This window comes from Hordeum vulgare, chromosome 6H (genome assembly GCF_904849725.1).
Source record: "Hordeum vulgare subsp. vulgare chromosome 6H, MorexV3_pseudomolecules_assembly, whole genome shotgun sequence".
Taxonomy (NCBI): Eukaryota; Viridiplantae; Streptophyta; class Magnoliopsida; order Poales; family Poaceae; genus Hordeum; species Hordeum vulgare.
In genome coordinates, this window is record NC_058523.1 from 550873401 (window position 1) to 550892337 (window position 18937).

An 18937-nucleotide genomic window follows, 5' to 3' on the forward strand; every position below is an offset into this window, starting at 1 on the left:
TTTAAAAATAGTTGACAACTTATTTTCATTGACAGCTTATTTTCATTCTTCAAAAAATTTACGGAAAATGGTAGACAGAACCTATTAGTACAATGATGAAGCAGAATTAACTTGTAAGAAGAAACATCATCTTGTCGTATTTATCAATGATCTTGAGAATTACAATACCTATCAGCAAACTCCACAACATTATGGTCAATATGTGCCACTAGTGCACGTGGTGAACTACGGTAACATGCATGGAGATTGCATGGTAAGATTTTCTACTATTACGACATCCCATGCATCTTTTGCATAAATTCTTGTAAAATAAACTACATTGCTAGCTACAAAGCTAATACTATGTTTTTCAACAGAAAATCCCGTAAGATTGTGTGCCTCATCTGATGTTACTAAGAGGTCGCGTTGATGTTATGATGATACGACCAGCACGGCCAGGTCAGCCTACGTATCTGCATCACTCCTGTCCATACCGGATTTTTAAAACCGATGAAGTCATGACAATCAAAGATTGGAAAAAATGTATGGTCAATCGTAGAGAGCTACTTGGAAGCAACATTGTGCGTAGCCCATGAATTGGAGACAAGATGATCTCCATTCTCCATAATGGAGAGTCATGGCCTATCTTGTTTTATGATATTCTACCTAAGCAGATGAGTAGGTCCTAGGTACAATGTGTTATTATGTGTTACAATGTGTTAGAGTTGACGATGATGATGAGGAGGAGTTGTGATTATGACTAGTGACCAACTTTTGTTATATGATATCTCATTGACAAAAATGATATTAAATAGTATTGGTGGTAATGACTATGATGATTATTAGCTATTTCCAAGATGATGTGATGATGTGCTACAATGTGTTAGAGTTAACGGTGATGATGAGGAGGAGTTGTGATTATGACTAGTGACCAACTTTTGTTATATGATGTCTCATTGACTATGATGATTACTTCTACATCACTTATGTATCGCTATTTTCGAGATGATGTGATGATATTTTATGAAACTATTGTATAAAATATGTATCATTTACTTCTACATCACTTATATATGTATCACTATGAGGTGTATGTTTAATATGATGTGATGAAACTATTGTATAGAATATGTATGAAAGCAGTAAAAGTTAGCAGTAGCGCTGGTAAATAGTTACCAGTAGCGTGGCTTAGCAGCAGCGCTTTCTATGCGAAAACGCTACTACTAACACTACTTACCAGTAGCGCTGTCAAACTTGCACTACGACTAATGTTTAGCTGTAGCGCGATAGCTACTGCTATGCATATTACCAGCGCTACTACTAGGGTTTTCTCTAGTAGTGCCGTGCAAGCAAGTGTGCTCGCTAGCAACAGAATTCTTAATCAGAAGAAGAAGAAAAGAAGAGCATCCAGCCATGGTAGAGGAGAGGAGCCCCCTGCACCTGCCCCACCACAAGGAGGAGAAGGAGGAGAAGCAGCATGGCCATGGCCACAACAAAAACCATGGCCATGCTAGCTTCATCTTCATGTACGTGTGTATGCAGGAATGGAGGTACCAGGGGAGAAGAGGTCGGACCAGGTGATCGGATTAATCAGCGCGGAGCAGGCCAAGGAAGCCGAGCGCAGGGAGGCCGAGGAGCGCAAGGCGGAGGAGGAGGACGGGGCCGCCTGGGCCAAAAACAAGCACGTCTACCAGTTCTGATCGCCGCCGCAAGCCCAGCCTCGCAACAGATACTGTTCTGAATGGACAAAGTTCGGCGTAAAACCACTTCCATGGTGTATATACTTGTGTACCAGTATAAAATAAGAGAGTACTCAGTCAAATTTGTATGTAATTTCAGATGGTATGTGCTCTTTGAAGGTGAAAATAAGATGGTACCTCATCAAATTTCTATATGTTTTTAACGTGTACTAATTATTTGAACATGTTAATTTTAGCAAATAAGAAAAAAAAATTGAAGGTTCAAGTGTTAGTAGTCACTAGCAAAAGGACCCGTGTGTTGTAACGGGAGAAAAACAATTATAATCTCTAATGGTGCTGATCGTGTTATGTCTTTAAAATTTTAGGACATTTCTTGAAATGCATGAACATTTTTTGAATTAACAAACTTTTTTCAATTGCACTCAAAAAATAACACACGAACTTTTTTTCAAAATCATGGACTTTTATTGTTTTCACCAACATTGTTCTCAAAATTATGAACATTTTTCTGAATATGCGAATGTTTTTACAAAAATCCTGAGCATTTTTTGTATTCACAAACATTTCATATTTTCTTCAAACTTTTATTTAAATATTCCGAGTTTTATAAATTGCAAAAGTTTTTCAAAGTTCTAAATTATTTAAACTAAAAATGGAACAGAAAAATGAGACTAAAAACAGAGGCACGAACTGTTTTTAAGATTTTTACACGGACTTTTGTTTAAAATAGTTGACTTTTTTATTTTATGAACATTTTCTCAAAGTTTAAACATTTTTTTATATGCAAACATTTTTCAAAACTCCTGAGTAGTTTTTGAATTCTTAAAACAAATATGTTTTTTTGAATATTTTGTTTCGAAATTCTCAGTTTCTTAAAATTGAGAAAATTTGTTTCAAGTTCTAAATTATTTAAAGTTGAAAAACAAAGTTGAACTGAAAATAAAAATAAAAAAACTAAACTAAAAAAACAGGCGCCCACGCATGGGCCGGCCCAAACAGGTGTGCTGCATCTTTTTCCAATGCCCAGAGCGTAATATAGGAGGTGCCTACATGGATCGGCCCAGTCCGAAGATTTTCCTGTTTGAAACGTTTTTTATGACTTATAGGTGGCATTGGTGGGTAATTTTAGTCAACTTTAAGGGCAATTTGGATGACGTACGGAAGAAGCACTATTTGCTTTATTAGTACGTAAGATAAGATGTGGGATGCAAAATATTTGTGCTCTGGAAAGGTCCAAGTGTTAGTATTAACGACCGAGTCGAAGTTGTGGAGCTTGAAGATTAACGAAGTCACCGTAGATATCTCGTTATCATGAAATATATCGTCTCCAACTGAAAGATTAATCCACACTGATGATATACAAAAGCGTTAAACTTAGAGTTTGATGTATGGTGAGATGAAGGTACCACCGCCCTTCTAACCATCCAAATCATGAGGTTGATTCTCATGAATACCATCTTTGGTTCATATGATTTTGCTCATAAAAAGATGATAGATTAAAGCCCACTATTTTAGTAAAAGGGAGAAACATTTTTTTCATCCCTATACTTATCAATTGGTCTCTCTCCGAGTATATGCACATGCATGGCGATGGGTACCACTACCCTCATACCCGTCAGGTAAAAATTCTATTAAGGTAAAGATATGGGTCAAAAAAGTATTCATGGGTACATAAATGAAAAAAAACATCGGATATGGTTTAGTATAACCCATACCGTGTATCCATGTAACCGCAATAATATAAAAAATAGGCTTTAAATATTATTTATCCACATATTAAACATATTATATGTATATAAATCTTGCAGCTAGCCTATGCCCAGAATGTGTTGCTGTCATGAAGTGTTGTTGTTTATACATTATTATTATAAATTGTTTATGTCTGTGTAGTACTCAATTGATGTGTTGTAAATCTGGGTAATTGTACCCGCGGGTACAGGCCCATTCACTACTGAAATTCAGAAATTTGCCGTCTGCCAAGGCGGACGGCAAAGGGGGCAACCACGGACGGCAAAGGCTTTGCCGTCTGCCCCCTCATGGCAAAGTAGACGGTAAAAAAAATCCGGTGAAGAGGCTCTTTGCCGTCTGCTTTCACAAAGCGGACGGCAAAGAATCTTTGCCATGAAGGGGCAGACGGCAAAATAAGTGGGACGGCATATATTGCAACGTCCCCGTTAAGTGTTAACGGCAGGCCTCCTCTCTTTGCCGTCTGCCTCCCCCCTTTGCCATGTGGGGGCAGACGGCAAAGAGGGGAGAGAGAGGGGGCAGATTCTCTCTTTGCCGTCTGCCTCCCCCCTTTGCCATGTGGGGGCAGACGGCAAAGAGGGGAGAGAGAGGGGGCAGATTCTCTCTTTGTCGTCTGCCTCCCCCCCTTTGCCATGTGGGGGCAGACGACAAAGAGGGGAGAGAGAGGGGGCAGATTCTCTCTTTGCCGTCTGCCTCCCCCATTTGCCATGTGGGGGCAGACGGCAAAGAGGGGAACCAGCCCCTTTTTTATTTATTTTTGTTATATCCAGCATTTTTAACAATAATCAGGATATATATATATATATATTTGACATAAATAAATTTCTTTCCGTACTAATAACCATATTAAAATAACTCTCATCCATAGTGCATACATATTATGGAAGTTACATCCGTACCAAACCATATATTACACCAGTTTCATCCACGTGCATACAAAGTTTCATATATTCATATACTACAATAGTTTCAATACAACCCATGGTACAAGAAATCATCTTCAAGCATTCCATCAACCAAGCTTCCCGTGAAGTGAAGGTAATCTGCAAAATGACAAATAAGAAAGTTAGAAAAATAATACTAGATGAAGTAGTGTATATATAGGTTATTTCGGAGAGAAATTAGCTAAGTATAGACCATTTAGGAGCTAACTAAGCTAATTATGTCATTTAGGTGGAACCCTAGCTAACTATAGGAGAAGAGAAAGAGAAGAAGAAGTAAAAGAAGGAGGAGGAGGAGGAGAAGGAGAAGGAAGAGGAGAAGAAGAAGAAAAAGGAGGAGGAGGAGGAGGAGAAGGAGAAGGACTCCTTCTTCTCCTTCTTCTTCTCCTTCTTCTCCTTCTTCTTCTTATCCTTTTGTCCCCTTCTTCTTCTCCTCCTCCCTCTCCTCCTTCTTCTTCTCCTTTTTCCTCTTTCTTCCTTTCATTTTCCTCTTTTTCTCTTCTTGTCCCCTTCTTCGGGCTAAATTGGCTAAGAATGCCTTTTTGGAGCTAATTATGTCATTTCGAGGATAATTAGCTAAGTATAGGTCATTTTTTATTAAATAGGCCATTTTGGAGCTAACTAAGCTAATTATGTCATTTCGTAGGATAATTAGCCAATTTAGCCTTTCTTGGATAAGTCTAAGCTACGTAGAAGAAGAGATAGAGAAGAAGAAGTAAAATAAGGAGGAGGAGGAGGAGGAGGAGGAGAAGAAGAAGGAAGAGGAGAAGAAGAAGAAAAGAAGAAGGAGAAGGAGAAGAAGAAGGAGAAGGAGGAAGAAGGAGGAAGAAGTGTTGGGGAACGTCGCATGGGAAACAAAAATTTTCCTACGCGCACGAAGACCTATCATGGTGATGTCCATCTACGAGAGGGGATGAGTGATCTACGTACCCTTGTAGATCGCACAGCAGAAGCGTTAGAGAACGCGGTTGATGTAGTGGAACGTCCTCACGTCCCTCGATCCGCCCCGCGAACAATCCCGCGATCAGTCCCACGATCTAGTACCGAACGGACGGCACCTCCGCGTTCAGCACACGTACAGCTCGACGATGATCTCGGCCTTCTTGATCCAGCAAGAGAGACGGAGAGGTAGAAGAGTTCTCCGGCAGCGTGACGGTGCTCCGGAGGTTGGTGATGATCTTATCTCAGCAGGGCTCCGCCCGAGCTCCGCAGAAACACGATCTAGAGGAAAAACTATGGAGGTATGTGGTCGGGCAGCCATGAGAAAGTCGTCTCAAATCTGCCCTAAAAGCCCCATATATATAGGAGGAGGGAGGGGGACCTTGCCTTGGGGTCCAAGGGATCCCCAAGGGGTCGGCCGAGCCAGGGGGGAGGACTCTCCCCCCCAAACCGAGTCCTACTTGGTTTGGTGGGAGGGAGTCCTTCCCCCTTCCCACTTCTTCCTTTTTTTTTCCTTTCCTTTGATTTTTTCTCCCTTGGCGCATAGGGGATTGGTGGGCTGTCCCACCAGCCCACTAAGGGCTGGTGTGACCCCCCCAAATGCCTATGGGCTTCCCCGGAGTGGGTTGCCCCCCTCCGGTGAACTCCCGGAACCCATTCGTCATTCCCGGTACATCCCCGGTAACTCCGAAAACCTTCCGGTAATCAAATGAGGTCATCCTATATATCAATCTTCGTTTCAGGACCATTCCGGAAACCCTCGTGATGTCCGTGATGTCATCCGGGACTCCGAACAACATTCGGTAACCAACCATATAACTCAAATACGCATAAAACAACGTCGAACCTTAAGTGTGCAGACCCTGCGGGTTCGAGAACTATGTAGACATGACCCGAGAGACTCCTCGGTCAATATCCAACAGCGGGACCTGGATGCCCATATTGGATCCTACATATTCTACGAAGATCTTATCGTTTGAACCTCAGTGCCAAGGATTCGTATAATCCCGTATGTCATTCCCTTTGTCCTTCGGTATGTTACTTGCCCGAGATTCGATCGTCAGTATCCGCATACCTATTTCAATCTCGTTTACCGGCAAGTCTCTTTACTCGTTCCGTAATACAAGATCCCGCAACTTACACTAAGTTACATTGCTTGCAAGGCTTGTGTGTGATGTTGTATTACCGAGTGGGCCCCGAGATACCTCTCCGTCACACGGAGTGACAAATCCCAGTCTTGATCCATACTAACTCAACTAACACCTTCGGAGATACCTGTAGAGCATCTTTATAGTCACCCAGTTACGTTGCGACGTTTGATACACACAAAGCGTTCCTCCGGTGTCAGTGAGTTATATGATCTCATGGTCATAGGAATAAATACTTGACACGCAGAAAACAGTAGCAACAAAATGACACGATCAACATGCTACGTCTATTAGTTTGGGTCTAGTCCATCACATGATTCTCCTAATGATGTGATCCCGTTATCAAGTGACAACACTTGCCTATGGCCAGGAAACCTTGACCATCTTTTGAACAACGAGCTAGTCAACTAGAGGCTTACTAGGGACAGTGTTTTGTCTATGTATCCACACAAGTATTGTGTTTCCAATCAATACAATTATAGCATGGATAATAAACGATTATCATGAACTAAGAAATATAATAATAACTAATTTATTATTTCCTCTAGGGCATATTTCCAACAGTCTCCCACTTGCACTAGAGTCAATAATCTAGTTCACATCACCATGTGATTCCAACGAATCCAACACCCATATGGGGTCTGATCACGTCTTGCTCGTGAGAGAGGTTTTAGTCAACGGTTCTGAAACTTTCAGATCCGTGCGTTCTTTACAAATCTTTATGTCATCTTTATAGATGCTGCTACTACGTGCTATTCGGAAATGCTCCAAATATCTACTCTACTATACAAATCCGTTTCACTACTCATAGATATTCGGATTAGTGTCAAAGCTTGCATCGACGTAACCCTTTACGACGAACTCTTTAACCACCTCCATAATCGAGAAAAATTCCTTAGTCCATTAGTTACTAAGGATAAATTTTGACCGCTGCTAGTGATTCAATCATGGATCACTCTCTGTACCTCTCAACATACTTTGAGTCAAGGCACACATCAGGTGCGGTACACAGCATGGCATACTTTAGATTCTATGGCTAAGGCATAGAAGACGACCTTCGTCTATTCTCTTTATTCTGCCGTGGTCGGGTTTTGAGTCTTACTCAAATTCACACCTCACAACGCAACCAAGAACTCTTTCTTCGCTGATCTATTTTGAACTCCTTCAAAAACTTGTCAAGGCATGCATTTTATTGAAACTTTCATTAAGCGCTTTTGATCTATCTCCATAGATCTTTGATGCTCAACGTTCAAGTAGCGCAATCCAGGTATTCCTTTGAAAACTCCTTTCAAACAACCTTATATGCTTTACAGAGATTCTACATCACTTCTGATCCACAATATGTCAACCACATATACTTATCAGAAATTCTATAGTGCTCCCACTCACTTCTTTGGAAATACAAGTTTCTCATAAACCTTGTACAAACCCAAAATCTTTGATCATCTCATCAAAGTGTATATTCCAACTCCGAGATGCTTGCACCAGTCCATTGAAGGATCACTGGAGCTTGCATACTTGCTAGTATCTTTAGGATCGACAAAACCTTCTGGTTGTATCACATACAATGTTTGCTCAAGGAAACCGTCCAGAAAACAATGTTTTGACATCCTACGTGCAATATTTCATAAATAATGCATCAACAACTAACATAATTCTAACAGACTTTTAGCATCGCTACGAGTGACAAAGTCTCATCATAGTCAACTGTTTGATCTTATCGAAAACATCTTTGCGACAAGTCGAGCTTTTCTTAATAGTGACTTATCACCATCATCGTCTGTTTTCCTTTAAAGATCCATCTTTACTCAATATTCCTCTGACCATCAAGTAGTTCTTCCAAAGTCTACACTTTGTTTTCATACATGGATCCTCTCTCGGATTTCATGGCTTCCAACCATTTGTCGGAATCCGGGCCCACCATCGCTATCTCCATAACTCGTAGGTTCACTGTTGCTCGACAACATGACCTCCAAGACAGGGTTACCGTACCACTCTGTAGTAGTACGCGACCTTGTCAACCTACGAGACTTGTAGTAACTTGATCCGATGCTCGATGATCACCATCATCAGCTTCCACTTCAATTGGTGTAGGTGCCACATGAACAACTTCCTGCGCCCTGCTACACACTGGTTGAAGTGATGGTTCAATAACCTCATCAAGTTCTACTACCCTCCCACTCAATTCTTTCGAGAGAAACCTTTCCTCGAGAAAGGATCCGTTTCTAGAAACAAACACTTTGCTTTCGGATCTGAGATAGGAGATGTACCCAACTGTTTTGGATATCCTATGAAGATGCATTCATCCGCTTTGGGTTCGAGCTTATCAGACTGAAACTTTTTCACATAAGTGTTGAAACCCCAAACTTTCAAGAAACGACAGTTTAGATTTCTCTAAACCTCAGTCTATACTGTGTCATCTCAACGGAAATACGCGGTGCCCTATTTAAAGTGAGTGCGGTTGTCTCTAATGCATAACCCATAAACGATAGTGGTAATTCGATAAGAGACATCATAGTAGGAGGAGGGAGGGGGACCTATTTCAAGCCGTGAGAAAGTCGTCTCAAATCTGCCCTAAAAGCCCCATATATATAGGAGGAGGGAGGGGGACCTTGCCTTGGGGTCCAAGGGATCCCCAAGGGGTCGGCCGAGCCAGGGGGGAGGACTCTCCCCCCCCAAACCGAGTCCTACTTGGTTTGGTGGGAGGGAGTCCTTCCCCCTTCCCACTTCTTCCTTTTTTTTTCCTTTCCTTTGATTTTTTTCTCCCTTGGCGCATAGGGGATTGGTGGGCTGTCCCACCAGCCCACTAAGGGCTGGTGTGACCCCCCCAAATGCCTATGGGCTTCCCCGGAGTGGGTTGCCCCCCTCCGGTGAACTCCCGGAACCCATTCGTCATTCCCGGTACATCCCCGGTAACTCCGAAAACCTTCCGGTAATCAAATGAGGTCATCCTATATATCAATCTTCGTTTCCGGACCATTCCGGAAACCCTCGTGATGTCCGTGATCTCATCCGGGACTCCGAACAACATTCGGTAACCAACCATATAACTCAAATACGCATAAAACAACGTCGAACCTTAAGTGTGCAGACCCTGCGGGTTCGAGAACTATGTAGACATGACCCGAGAGACTCCTCGGTCAATATCCAACAGCGGGACCTGGATGCCCATATTGGATCCTACGTATTCTACGAAGATCTTATCGTTTGAACCTCAGTGCCAAGGATTTGTATAATCCCGTATGTCATTCCCTTTGTCCTTCGGTATGTTACTTGCCCGAGATTCGATCGTTAGTATCCGCATACCTATTTCAATCTCGTTTACCGGCAAGTATCTTTACTCGTTCCGTAATACAAGATCCCGCAACTTACACTAAGTTACATTGCTTGCAAGGCTTGTGTGTGATGTTGTATTACCGAGTGGGCCCCGAGATACCTCTCCGTCACACGGAGTGACAAATCCCAGTCTTGATCCATACTAACTCAACTAACACCTTCGGAGATACCTGTAGAGCATCTTCATAGTCACCCAGTTACGTTGCGACGTTTGATACACACAAAGCATTCCTCCGGTGTCAGTGAGTTATATGATCTCATGGTCATAGGAATAAATACTTGACACGCAGAAAACAGTAGCAACAAAATGACACGATCAACATGCTACGTCTATTAGTTTGGGTCTAGTCCATCACATGATTCTCCTAATGATGTGATCCCGTTATCAAGTGACAACACTTGCCTATGGCCAGGAAACCTTGACCATCTTTTGAACAACGAGCTAGTCAACTAGAGACTTACTAGGGACAGTGTATTGTCTATGTATCCACACAAGTATTGTGTTTCCAATCAATACAATTATAGCATGGATAATAAACGATTATCATGAACTAAGAAATATAATAATAACTAATTTATTATTGCCTCTAGGGCATATTTCCAACAAGAAGAAGGGGAAGGAGGAGCTCCTTCTCCTTCTCCTCCTTCTTCTCCTTCTTCTTCTCCTCCTCCCTCTCCTCCTTCTTCTTCTCCTTTTTCCTCTTCCTTCCTTTCATTTTCCTATTTTTCTCTTCTTGTCCCCTTCTTCGGGCTAAATTGGCTAAGAATGCCTTTTTGGAGCTAATTATGTCATTTAGAGGATAATTAGCTAAGTATAGGTCATTTTTTATTAAATAGGCCATTTTGGAGCTAACTAAGCTAATTATGTCATTTCGTAGGATAATTAGTCAATTTAGCCTTTCTTGGATAAGTCTAAGCTACGTAGAAGAAGAGATAGAGAAGAAGAAGTAAAATAAGGAGGAGGAGGAGGAGGAGGAGAAGAAGAAGGAAGAGGAGAAGAATAAGAAAAGAAGAAGGAGAAGGAGAAGAAGAAGGAGAAGGAGAAGGAGGAAGAAGGAGGAAGAAGAAGGGGAAGGAGGAGCTCCTTCTCCTTCTCCTCCTTCTTCTCCTTCTTCTTCTCCTCCTCCATCTCCTCCTTCTTCTTCTCCTTTTTCCTCTTCCTTCCTTTCATTTTCCTCTTTTTCTCTTCTTGTCCCCTTCTTCGGGCTAAATTGGCTAAGAATGCCTTTTTGGAGCTAATTATGTCATTTCGAGGATAATTAGCTAAGTATAGGTCATTTTTTATTAAATAGGCCATTTTGGAGCTAACTAAGCTAATTATGTCATTTCGTAGGATAATTAGCCAATTTAGCCTTTCTTGGATAAGTCTAAGCTACGTAGAAGAAGAGATAGAGAAGAAGAAGTAAAATAAGGAGGAGGAGGAGGAGAAGAAGAAGGAAGAGGAGAAGAAGAAGAAAAGAAGAAGGAGAAGGAGAAGAAGAAGGAGAAGGAGAAGGAGGAAGAAGGAGGAAGAAGAAGGGGAAGGAGGAGCTCCTTCTCCTTCTCCTCCTTCTTCTCCTTCTTCTTCTCCTCCTCCCTCTCCTCCTTCTTCTTCTCCTTTTTCCTCTTCCTTCCTTTCATTTTCCTCTTTTTCTCTTCTTGTTCCGTTCTTCGGGCTAAATTGGCTAAGAATGCCTTTTTGGAGCTAATTATGTCATTTCGAGGATAATTAGCTAAGTGTAGGTCATTTTTTATTAAATAGGCCATTTTGGAGCTAACTAAGCTAATTATGTCATTTCGTAGGATAATTAGCCAATTTAGCCTTTCTTGGATAAGTCTAAGCTACGTAGAAGAAGAGATAGAGAAGAAGTAAAATAAGGAGGAGGAGGAGGAGGAGAAGAAGAAGGAAGAGGAGAAGAAGAAGAAAAGAAGAAGGAGAAGGAGAAGAAGAAGGAGTAGGAGAAGGAGGAAGAAGGAGGAAGAAGAAGGGGAAGGAGGAGCTCCTTCTCCTTCTCCTCCTTCTTCTCCTTCTTCTTCTCCTCCTCCCTCTCCTCCTTCTTCTTCTCCTTTTTCCTCTTCCTTCCTTTCATTTTCCTCTTTTGCTCTTCTTGTCCCCTTCTTCGGGCTAAATTGGCTAAGAATGCCTTTTTGGAGCTAATTATGTCATTTCGAGGATAATTAGCTAAGTATAGGTCATTTTTTATTAAATAGGCCATTTTGGAGCTAACTAAGCTAATTATGTCATTTCTTAGGATAATTAGCCAATTTAGCCTTTCTTGGATAAGTCTAAGCTACGTAGAAGAAGAGATAGAGAAGAAGAAGTAAAATAAGGAGGAGGAGGAGGAGGAGGAGAAGAAGAAGGAAGAGGAGAAGAAGAAGAAAAGAAGAAGGAGAAGGAGAAGAAGAAGGAGAAGGAGAAGGAGGAAGAAGAAGGAGTAGGAGGAGCTCCTTCTCCTTCTCCTCCTTCTTCTCCTTCTTCTCCTTCTTCTTCTCCTCCTCCCTCTCCTCCTTCTTCTCCTTATTTTTCCTCTTCCCTCCTTTCATTTTTCCTCTTTTTCTCTTCTTGTCCCCTTCTTCGGGCTAAATTGGCTAAGAATGCCTTTTTGGAGCTAATTATGTCATTTCGAGGATAATTAGCTAAGTATAGGTCATTTTTTATTAAATAGGCCATTTTGGAGCTAACTAAGCTAATTATGTCATTTCGTAGGATAATTAGCCAATTTAGCCTTTCTTGGATGAGTCTAAGCTATGTAGAAGAAGAGATAGAGAAGAAGAAGTAAAATAAGGAGGAGGAGGAGGAGGAGAAGAAGAAGGAAGAGGAGAAGAAGAAGAAAAGAAGAAGGAGAAGAAGGAGAAGAAGAAGGAGAAGGAGAAGGAGGAAGAAGGAGGAAGAAGAAGGGGAAGGAGGAGCTCCTTCTCCTTCTTCTCCTTCTTGTTCTCCTCCTCCCTCTCCTCCTTCTTCTTCTCCTCATTTTTCCTCTTCCTTCCTTTCATTTTCCTCTTTTTCTCTTCTTGTCCCCTTCTTCGGGCTAAATTGGCTAAGAATGCCTTTTTGGAGCTAATTATGTCATTTCGAGGATAATTAGCTAAGTATAGGTCATTTTTTATTAAATAGGCCATTTTGGAGCTAACTAAGCTAATTATGTCATTTCGTAGGATAATTAGCCAATTTAGCCTTTCTTGGATGAGTCTAAGCTACGTAGAAGAAGAGATAGAGAAGAAGAAGTAAAATAAGGAGGAGGAGGAGGAGGAGGAGAAGAAGAAGAAGGAAGAGGATAAGAAGAAGAAAAGAAGAAGGAGAAGGAGAAGGATAAGGAGAAGGAGGAAGAAGGAGGAAGAAGAAGGGGAAGGAGGAGCTCCTTCTCCTTCTCCTCCTTCTTCTCCTTCTTCTTTCCTCCTCCCTCTCCTCCTTCTTCTCCTCATTTTTCCTCTTCCTTCCTTTCATTTTTCCTCTTTTTCTCTTCTTGTCCCCTTCTTCGGGCTAAATTGGCTAAGAATGCCTTTTTGGAGCTAATTATATCATTTCGAGGATAATTAGCTAAGTATAGGTCATTTTTTATTAAATAGGACATTTTGGAGCTAACTAAGCTAATTATGTCATTTCGTAGGACTATTGGCTAATTTAGCCTTTCTTGGATGAGTCTAAGCTACGTAGAAGAAGAGATAGAGAAGAAGAAGTAAAATAAGGAGGAGGAGGAGGAGGAGGAGGAGGAGGAGAAGAGGAAGGAAGAGGAGAAGAAGAAGAAAAGAAGAAGGAGAAGGAGAAGAAGAAGGAGAAGGAGAAGGAGGAAGAAGAAGGAGTAGGAGGAGCTCCTTCTCCTTCTCCTCCTTCTTCTCCTTCTTCTCCTTCTTCTTCTCCTCCTCCCTCTCCTCCTTCTTCTCCTCATTTTTCCTCTTCCCTCCTTTCATTTTTCCTCTTTTTCTCTTCTTGTCCCCTTCTTCGGGCTAAATTGGATAAGAATCCCTTTTTGGAGCTAATTATGTCATTTCGAGGATAATTAGCTAAGTATAGGTCATTTTTTATTAAATAGGCCATTTTGGAGCTAACTAAGCTAATTATGTCATTAGATGGAAGTCTAGCTATTTTGGAGCTAACTAAGCTAATTATGTCATTAGATGGAAGTCTAGCTATTTTTTATTAAAACACTAGAAATAACATACCTAAGTTAGGGTGAAGCACGGTGGCTCTGGCTTGTTTCACCTGGAGAAGGCTGCCCTGGAGAAGGCTCGACTGTAGAAGGGTCGTGCGATGCGTTTCGGGACATATTCTGCACCAAACATCGTTTGCAATGTGTAGTTAGCATGAGGACACTCTTAAGATCACTCCACTGAAATGAAACTCACCGTCCCCGCCAAGTTAATGACTGGCATCGGCGGAGGGACTTGGCCGTTCTTCTCGCACATAGACTGTACATTTGGTTTCGACAAGTCAAACTTTTTATTTATTAATGAAACGGACATTCAAATGCAAGATTTGAAATAACATGAAGAAGAAACTTACCACGAAGAGCTCGTATATGGCCCTGGTAGACGCTTCATTCCGTGCCCTCTCCGCCTCCACCAATGCAGTCTCCGGACAACGTATAAGGCCGTCTCCAATGGCGATCGAGCCATGGGGCCTCCCGTTGCCAGCTATCATCACCAGCTCTGGATCAATAGGCCCCTCGCTCGGGTTAAAGTCCTCCCCTTTCCTCGCCTTCCCGTGATCTCTGTACTTCACGAGCTTGTCGTGGGAGGAGATGTTGGTGAAGTTTTCTGGATGCTCGAGGTCAGACTCACAGAATGCCTTGACCTTCTTGTACGACGCAGTATGGGCCATCGCATACAGGTCGTACATCTGTGGCGCCTCCGTCTTATTGTGACGCGCCTAAAAGAGAGAGAGCAGAAAATTGTATTGGTAAAGGGCTCAAGATAGCATTAAGAATGAATTGCATGAGGCATGAAGCAAACCACATACCCAGTTCTCGCCAAATTGGATTAAGTTGACGCTCCCTTGATGGTGTGGCACGCCAACCATTTTGCCACGCCTCTCCTTGGCGTTGTTGTGGCTGGTCTCCCACGTTTCGGAGCACCACTGGTCCACCAAGGCCTCCCAACAATCCATCTTATCCACACACCATCTAGGGGGCACCTAAGTTAATAAAGAGAAATTTGAGTGCGTAAGAACCAAATCAAGGAAACTAACTACAAAGCCTTAATAATATGTAATTACCTTCATGTAATGCTCCTTCTCCATCTTAGCATCACGGCACTTCGCCTTATCAATCCTAATACGCCGCGTGGCATAGTAGTCTCGAACAGCCTGCACCCGAGCCTCGTGCCGAAAGTTTTGAAGTAGGCGGCGACATTCGGTTTCGATAACCTTTGCCGCGTCGTCCTCGTATCCCTCCTCACACCTGTAGAAGGTCTGCAAACGAGACAACACCGATTAGTACAATAAATAGCTATGGTTAATTTATAACTGTGTGAAAGAGAAATTACCCAGAACTTTCGGATCACCATGTCCGCCCTCGTGTCACACAAAACACCGTCGATCTCCACCTCCGGCGGGGCCGGGGCACCCAAGTAGTGCTCCCAAGTCATCCCTACCTCTCGCTCCCGACCGGGCAACGTAACAAACCCTGGGAAGTTTTGACGGCAAAGAACACCGAGGACGCTGTTGGGCTTGCGGACACCCTTGGCAACAATCCAACCCCTACAGTATGACAAATTAAAGCCAAAACATTAGATATTTGAGAAAACGCGAAGGCAAAAGGTTAAATAAGAGTAAATTAACTTACTTGTCCCCATTTGGCCTAATCGAGCACCTTTGCTCGGGGGTCGCTGGCACGAGCGGGAGCCCCGAACTACCACGCTGGTAGACGGTATCCCCCTCACCCAGCTCCTCATCGCTACCAGCATGGCCAGTTGGCTCTGGCCAGGGATCCCACTGGGTCTCTTGGGACGTACCCTCATCCCTGCTGTGCTCCGCAGTCGTGTGGAAGGAAGCCTCTGGGACACGAGTCTCGTGGGTCAAAGGCTCGTCGACCTGAGGCTCGTGAACCGGAGACCGTGTAGCCTCCACCTCAGACGAATCCACCCTAGAAGTCCTCCTGTGCTCAGGTGAATCAGCTTGGGGTGGTGGCGGGGACCGTGTAGCCCTACCTCTCCCGCGGCCACGTGTACCTTTAGTACAACATAAATACCAACATGAGTAATAAAATGTATATAAATACCAATATGCATACAACATGAGTACAACATAAATACCAACATGAATACAACGTGTACCTTTAGTGCCTCTCGGCTTCGCGGGTGGTCGACCTCCTCTCACGGGGGCCGCTCCTTGCATAGTAGAGAGCAACACTCTCCGAAGAGGCGAGGCAGGAATGGAAGTACCCATCCCATCACCCGCCGACGAAGAAGCAGCCGCGGCATGCTTTCGACCCTTTCCCACCATCTTTCAACACCTGTCATGACAAAGAGTAAATGAAATTAGTACAACATAAATACCAACATGACTAATAAAAATTGAATACCTAACATGAACTCAAAATTTATATATAGTATAATAGTTGAATACCTGACATGAACTAATAACAATCGTCCTCGTCTATATATGCTTCGGGGTCAATAAATGCATCATGATCATCACTATCATCAATAAATGCATCATCATCATCACTATCTAGAAGAACATGTGGAAGGCCACCATTATGTAATCGGTCAAGAAGTGACAGGTCATCCGCAGCAGTAACCTCTTCTTCTTCCAGCTCTTCCTCTTCGGGCTCAGGGGTTAAGACGGATTCACTGTCGCTGTCTACTTCAATGTTCTGGGGTGAAGTAGAGCGGTTCTTGAAACGTTTCTTGGACATACGTGTTTCTTGGAAGAATTCTCCTTCATATGTGTCTGGGTTAATGTGAGGTTCGTAATCCTCTTCATTGAGGGTAGGTGGTCTAAAATGTGGTGGCACTTCATAAACGACATCCCAACCTTTGAGATTTGGATCAGTTTGGCAGGCCCACGGTAGATAGAAAACTTGTGTCGCCTGTTGAGCCGTAATATAGACATCGGGAACATCTAAGTGGGTGTTTTGGTTGATTTCGACTAGTCCTATATGTTCATGAGTCCTTCTAGTCTCCCTCGGCTCAAACCAATAACATTTGAAGACTACGACGGTCGGTGGGTTTTCACCATAGAATAGAAGTTCATAAATTGCTTCAACCCTTCCATAATACTCGGTGTCTCCTTCGCCGATAGCAGAGACAGAACAATTTGTAGTCTTTAGGTCGGGCATAGATAGCTCTTTGCCAAAGGTACGAAAGTGATACCCGTTGATGTTGTATTTGTCAAATGAACGAACCTTATAGTCAAAACCATTAGCGACTTGTCTCAACTCGGCGTCCATAGACTCTGCATCAGCCTACAAGTTTAATACGAAAGAATGGATGCATTAGCCGCAAATTAGACCAATAAGTCAAATGAGCCCTTAATGGTAATTAATTACCCTTTGTTTGAACCAAGAGATGAAACCAGGATAGTCGCCTCCATGCTTTGCGAGAAGCTCATACTCTTCGACGGAATCCTTTTCGATGACCGCTCCATCCGAGAATTCGGCGACGTATCGACTATATCAAATATCCGGGAATAAGAGTGGTTCAAAGCAATTAGAAGTTGCGGAACAATAAATTACCGAGAACTTACTCGATGTACGGCCGCACTTCTGTTAGGTTGGTGAAGATATACAATGAAATGGTCCGCCATTCTTCGACATCCAACGATTTCCCTTTCGAAGCACCGGATGGTGCGAGCTTACCTTTGAATAGGCTGAGGTTGGATCGAACTTTTTCTCGATCGCCATCATTGTACCGAGGCTTCGGGTTATGCAAATGATAATTTTTGGCTTCGTAGTGTGCTGTCACGAAGTTTGCCGCCTCCTCAGTAATGAATGCCTCGGCCATCGATGCTTCAATTCTACGTTTATTTTTACACTTAGCTCGAAGCGTCTTCTGCATCCTCTCAGTTGAGTAGCACCATCGATTTTGAACGGGCCCCCCCATTCTTGCCTCGGTCGGGAGATGCAAAATCAAATGTTGCAGTGGATTAAAGAAGCCCGGTGGAAAGATCTTTTCTAATTTGCAGACCAACTCCGGTGCCAACTCTTCCATTTCATCTAGCACGCCAGGCGATAGTTCTTTCGCACAAAGAGAACGGAAGAAATAGCTCAGCTCTGCCAGTACTAGCCATTCATCCTCAGGGATAAAGCCACGCAACATCACCGGCATTACCCGCTCAATCCATATGTGCCAATCATGACTCTTGAGCCCAAATATTTTCAATTTCTCAAGACTCGCTCCCCTCTTTAGATTCGCAGCATACCCATCGGGGAACATCAACCGCATTTTCACCCACAATAGCATTTCCCTCATAGCTGGCCTTTCAAGATTGAACCATGCCTTTGGCTTCGCTATGCTTTGCTTTCCTTTCCGTTGTCGCAAGTTTTGCAACGGTCTATCACATAGAGCCTCCAGGTCGATTCTAGCCTTAGGATTATCTTTTGACTTCCCCTCTATGCCGAACAATGTACCAAAAATGGCCTCCGCAATATTCTTTTCAGTGTGCATCACGTCAATGTTGTGTGGGCAAAGGAGGTCTTTGAAGTAAGGGAGATCCCATAAGCATGACTTGTGAGTCCAGGCGTGTTCCGTATTATACCCTTTGAAGTATCCTGGACGCAAAGGATCGGGCTCGAGAGCGTTTAACTGATCAAGGGTCTGTTGGCCTGTCAACGCAGCTGGTGCAGTGTTTTTGACAACTCTACCTTTGATGAAATTCTTCTTGTCTTTTCTGAACTTATGGTCAGGATCCAGGAATTGTCTATGCATGTCGAAGCAAGAATACTTGCGACCAGCCTGCAGCCAACGGAACTGAAGAGCTGCCTTGCATGTGGTGCACGGGAACCTTCCATGCACACACCAGCCAGCGAATAGCGCAAACGCCGGATAATCATGCGTCGAGTACATGTACCACACATGCATTTTGAAATTTGTTTTGGTAGCCGCGTCGTAGGTATTGATCCCATTATCCCAGGCTTCTTGCAACTCATCCTTAAGCGGCTGCATGTACACATTCATATTCTTCCCCGGATAGTTGGGCCCTGGAATTATCAACGTCAGGAAAATGTTCTTT